General features: G+C 43.0%; 1 protein-coding gene across 1 annotated transcript in view; it reads left to right on the top strand.

Annotated features, from left to right (window-relative positions):
* The first annotated feature begins 1,187 nt into the window (after positions 1-1,187).
* Positions 1,188-6,000, top strand: part of LOC109413710 (dual specificity tyrosine-phosphorylation-regulated kinase 1B) — a 295,072-nt gene continuing 290,259 nt past the window's right edge. Inside the window, exon 1 of the mRNA XM_029880297.2 lies at positions 1,188-2,021. The gene's annotated coding sequence lies outside the window, so the exon portion shown is untranslated. The remainder of the gene's footprint in view (positions 2,022-6,000) is intronic.

Here is a 6,000-nt window from a genome sequence, read left to right as displayed (position 1 = left end):
TACTGAAGCGACCGGTAGAATACAAGTACAGTGCCGATTCGTTCGTTGGAGGCTCGTTAGATGGGTTGTCTCGATGGTTGAATGTTCACTGGTTGGGGCAAAACCCAACTAAAAAGCACTGTCAATGTCAAAATCGCTGTCAAAACGAGTTTGACGTCTGACCCCCGTCGCATCGCAACTCCTATATACAGAACGTTTGTGTAAGTATGCGAGTGTTTCGTGACGTATTTCTCGTCAGTTGCGTGTGTCTAAAGCATTTGGATCAGTTGTCAGTTGCCCCAACGAACGAACACGATTCGCTAATCGGGGCGCGGTCGTGACCCAACCAGCGAATCCAGACTGTAGTCTAATGGACTTATCCACCGATGAACCGAATTCATCGCGGTCCGAGAATTTTGACACTACAGCGGGGCCATTCCCAATCAGAATCGTTCAATTCTTATTGGAAAGACCCCGCTCTAGTGTCAAAATTCTCGGGCCGCGATGAATTCGGTTCATCGGTGGATAGACGAGTGCACCGATGAACTGAATTCATCGCGGTCCGAGAATTTTGACACTAGAGGGGGTCGCTTCCAATCAGAAGTGAAAGATTTCCAATCAGAATTGAACAATTCTGATTGGGAACGACCCCGCTGTAGTGTCAAAATTCTCGGAACGCAATGAATTCAGTTCATCGGTGCACTCGTCTATAAGTCCATGGCCCCGCTCTTGTGTCAAAATTCTCGGACCGCGATGAATTCGGTTCATCGGTGGATAAGTCCATTCACGGAACCACTCAAACGCTCAAACGTCAAAAATCGTGCACCAGTTTATGCTGTCTTCCTCACTCCTTCGGAAATTTTGGAAACGAGGACCTCAGTAAACGTCAAATTTCCTGTGGGAGAGAGCAAGACAGCATCGTAGGCTGCACAGGCTAATAGTGACACGATTCTTATTAGAATAAATTGATCGTGTTCACCTTTCAAGTGAAAACTTTGTTACCTGATGATGACTGTTTGTAGTGGTAGTGGTGAAGACCATTTGTCCCTGTCCTACTTTTGCGTGCCAATCTGATGTTCCATCTTGCTTTCTCTTCGTGTGATGCGACGCGCTTTACTTGTGTGAGTGCCGCAGACAGTACGTATGCGTACACGATCTGCTTTTCACACACCAGTGTGGTGTGTGCACGAAGTCGACGAAGCACATCATCATCATCGTCATCGACGAGCGCAAGAGTGATTCCTTTTGGCCAGCCAGTGAAGGCGAGTTTCAATATTGCTCCATGAAAAGTGATAAAATTCCGGTGAAAACCGACGGTATTCGCTAGCTAAAGTGTACCCGCGAACGAAAGTGTCCGACTTCCGGTGCGGTTCAGTGTATACGGAAGTCCCCGTTCCGCCCGGTGGAATCGCAGTGAAAATTTTCACTTTTCGGTGCGTGCGGCGCCCCCCTGATCCACATCATTGTCGGCAACGGCGGCGGTAGCAGAAATATAGTTCTCCACCCCAGGTGGCCGTGGTCGCAAGTGAGTGTTTTCCCCCAGCAGGGTCGCGCTTCGTGAAATCTCGCTCTTCGCCGAGCTGGTACCCGTCAGTCAGTGTTTTTGGTGCCAAAAAGGTGCGCAAAATTGTGGTCTTCAGAAAAGAAGTGAAAAATGTGATGCGAAAATCTGGCCGTCTGGAGAATTTTTCGCCATCAGGAAAGTGTGAAGAAGAAGCCCAGTGGAAAGCCTGTTGGTTCTGGGGAAGGGTGAGAGTGGCGGCAGTGCAGTCAGTCCTTTCGGAGAATCCGCCGTCTCTTCGCAGGCAGACGAAAGAAGACAACCATCTCTAGTGAGAGGTTTTTTTTTGTGCATGTGTGGGTAGTTTGTTATGTTGGGCGAGACAGCGCCACGCACACACTTGAACGAAAACCATCATCGTGCGAAACGGTGAAATTTGAGAGACGCAAACTGAAGAGAGAGAGAGAGAGAAGAGAATGTGCTGAGATCCAACAAGTGTTGCCAATTTGCGGGATTGGGTTGCCGGTGGCAGGAATCACAGGTTAGTATGCGATTTGTTTGTAAACTTTACTTGATTATCTTCTAGCAAAGCTGGGTGGAATTTTTGCCAGTTATTTACTAATTTATTTTGATCTAAAATTCGAAAGCAGGAAAACCCTCTTTAAGTGACTCCTTTCCGATTCTCAAAGGTTCGCAAAATCTTTTAATCTTAAAAAGAGCCAGTTCAGAAAATATAATGATAAATAAAAAAACTTTGATTTCCGAAATTTCTTTCCATTACTCTATTACTTTTTGCCTTTCTCGTACACCAAGGTGTACCGAAAGGCTATAAGCGCTTGCACGCTGACGTCATCACTGTCTCCTTCTCTTTCTTTCCTTCGGCGTCGGTCCATAAAGCCGTCCTTGCCCTCAAAAAAAAATTGAGGGCAATGTTTACAAATCGTATGGGAATTCGATGAGGTTATGTTTTTGATGCAAGCCTCTATATGTTCACTCCAAAAATGAAATCTTGATAGATCCCCCGCAGGGCCAAGTCTTATATACTATTCGACTCAGCTCGACGAGTTGAGATGATGTCTGTGTGTGTGTATGTATGTATGTGCGTGTGTATGTGTGTATGTGTACAAAAATGTCACCTCACTTTTGGATAGTAAATATCATCCGATTTCAACGCTTTTGGTTTCAATCGACGCGGAATATTGTCCCATTGTTTCCTATTGAAAATGGTTTGAATCGGTTCAGCCGTTCCGGAGTTATGGCCATTTAGGTGTTCCGGACCGGTACCCCAAGAAGGGGCCAGATATGAAATTGCAACAAACCCATGCATGCGACCCATCAAACCACGGCATTTTCGATTATCTGATGAACAGTAATCAGCAAAATAGTCGCAGACTATACCTGAACGGGTAGTGTTCCGGAACCGGTTCCGGGTTTCCCGCCGGAAGTGGCCAAATATAAAAGTAAACCAAAATCGCAGCTTTTTCTATAACCTGATTAACGGTAGACAGGAAAATAGTCTCAGACCATATCGGAACCGGTTCCGGGTGTCCCGCCGGAAGTGGCCAAATTTAAAAGTGAAACAAACCCATGCATACGACACATCAAATAGCAGCTTTTTCTATAACCTAATGAACGGTAAATAGGAAAATAATCGCAGACTATATCTGAATCGCTAGTGTTGCGGAACCGGTTCCGGGTGTTTCGCCGGAAGTGGTCAAATATAAAAGTGAACCAAACCAATGCATGCAACACATCAAATAGCCGCTTTTTCTATAACCTGAGGAACGGTAAACAGGAAAAAGGTCTCAGACCATAACTGATCTGGTAGCATCCCGGAACCGGTTCCTGGTGTCCCGCTGGAAGTGACCTAATTCATACATGCGACACATCAAATCGTGGCCTTTTCGATAACTTGTACGGTCAGCAAGAAAATAAGTTAAGCCCACATTAGAAACTACTGATAGTGTTCCGGAATCGGTTCGAGGTGTCACGCTGAAAGTGGTCGAATGTAAAAGAGAACCAAAAAAATATTCGCGACACATCAAATGGCTTTTAAGGTATCCTGATGAACGGTTACCAAGAAAAAATATCTCAGATCATGCTTGGGAAAACTAGTAGTGTCCCGGAATCGGTTCCCGGTGTCCCTCCGGATATGGTCAAATGTAGAAGGAAACCCAACTCCATGTATGCGCTTCATCAAATCGCAGTTTCTTCGATAAGCTGATGAACGGTTTTCAAGAAAATCAGCTCAGATTACGTTTGAGACCACCGGTAGTTTTCCACAACCGGTTTCAGGTGTCCCGCCGGAATTGGTCAAAAGTAAAAATGAAGCATGTAAATTTTCCGGAACCGGTTAAGGGTGTCCCACTGGAAGTGGACATGTATGAAAGTGCATCAAACCCATGCTTGCGGTACATCAAATCGCTTTTTTGTCAGTAACCTGATGCATGGATAATAAGAAAATATGCACTGTCCACCGAAGTTACTACGGGTATTATATTCAGTTCCGGGTAACCTGATTAACACTTATGTGGCCGGCAGGGTACCCGGGTACCTTTTTCAATTTCAAATCTCGATATTTTAATGGTTATTGAGACTAGGATGTTGGAACTCTGTTAGATCTTAGAACTCGTGAATATACATCTATTAATGGGGTTGACCGAATTTTAAAGTGAGGAGGGGCAGGGGGAGGGGCTCCTGATTTTTTTTATTACGTGGAAGGCCGGCAGGATACCCGGGTACCCACGAAATTGAAATGATCATATCTCCGTCAATTTTTCATCGATTTTGGAAATTTTTTAGCTCCTTCAACTCAGAAACTCATCATCTATCGGGAAAATATTTGGTTAGACCGATCTAATCACCGTGGTTTTTGGAAAATCCATATTTTTGGGAGCATGTCCTTATACCATATTGAAACCCATATTGTTAAGGCTAGGATACATTAAAGTGTTTATGGTCAACCATGGCCCCACGGGAAGCGTGTTACGAAATCACAGTTTCAAAGTCAACACGTTTTATGATTCCAGGCCGGTCAGATACAATATGCCCAAGCAATTTTACGATGCTCGGTACCGAAATTGCTACTAACCTACCGAAAATCCCGTATATTGTATTGTATAAAAACATGGATCCGGAAATCCGGATTTTCCTGTACCTATGGTGATCGGACCGATCCAACCAAATACGATCTCGATAGATAATGAGTTTCTGAGTTGAATGAGGCAAAACAAATTAAAATCGGTGGAAAAATCGTTGAGATATGATCATTTCCATTTCGTGGGTACCCGGGTACCCTGCCGGCCTTCTACGGGTGTTTTTTTTGCTGGCCACACTACGGTTAACAGTTTCCATAAACTCAGACAACATTTAAATATACCGGTTGTGTTCCGGAATCATTTCCGGGGGTCTCGTAAGCAATACAAAATAGACTCAGACTACATAAGAGGCCACAGGTAGTGTTGCAGAAGCAGCGTTGCGTTCTTCAGCGGAATTACGAAAATGAACTAAATCATTACAAGCGATAGATATGTGTATGAGAACCAAAAACCTATAAAAAAAACTAAAGTGATCTCATCAAATCACACAATTTTAGATTCCTGAGACGTAAATTTACAGTAGGATGGGTCAACGTCGTATGGAAAAATTAAAATTTAAGCGCTTCAGCCCCGAACATTCTTTTAAATCTTTATTTGCGTCTAAAATTACTGCGCACAATTTTGATGCAACTGGAGGGCGAGCTCTGTAATGTGGTTGATATTTGAACGTGATGTAGCATTGGCAATTCAAATTACTACATTACAAATTTTACATGAATCTAGCCAATGATAATAAAATATAGCATAAAGTATGCAGATAAAACTTTGTCAAAGTGATCTGTGAAAAAAGTTTAATCCTGGCTAGTAATTGTCATCTTGGTATGAATCAGCCTCCAGTGAAGGTGGTCAAGCAGTCAACTGAAAGGACTTATACTTTCAGCTCTGCCCATACGTTGAACATAACGTCGGAATAAGTGCCCAAATTCGATGATGACCTTGATAAAATTCTTAAGTTTCTAAATAAAGTATTCTCATGATTCAGAAATTCGTAAGTGGTACAGTCCCAGATCGCTGTAATGAGAATTTCCTCCTTCTCGTCCGTTACCAAAGCACAAAGATTTGGGGCTGATCACTGACTCTAAGGCAAGATTGATTGCATCGACGGAAAGATCATGAGTACATATTCGACGAGAAAGGCACTATCACCACTAGGTGGATTAATCTGGTTTTTATCTTTGTTAACGAGATGTTCCATTGAGACATTTTTTTTCTCCTTTTTTTTTTGTAGAAGCTTATTCAACTGGAATTTATTCAAGTATTACGCTAGAATTTCCTTCAAACGTGAAAGAAGGCGTTATTATATGTATTCTTCATGGAACTCCTTTACCAATTACTTTAAGAATTTCTTAAAGAATTCCTTGAGGATTTCTTTCAGAATTTTCATCAGGAATGACTTAAGGTATTGTCCTAGAAGTTCTTGCA

This window comes from Aedes albopictus, chromosome 3 (assembly GCF_035046485.1).
Source record: "Aedes albopictus strain Foshan chromosome 3, AalbF5, whole genome shotgun sequence".
Classification (NCBI taxonomy): domain Eukaryota; kingdom Metazoa; phylum Arthropoda; class Insecta; order Diptera; family Culicidae; genus Aedes; species Aedes albopictus.
Note: the sequence above shows the minus strand (reverse complement) of the source record. Positions and strands in the feature narration are given on the sequence as shown.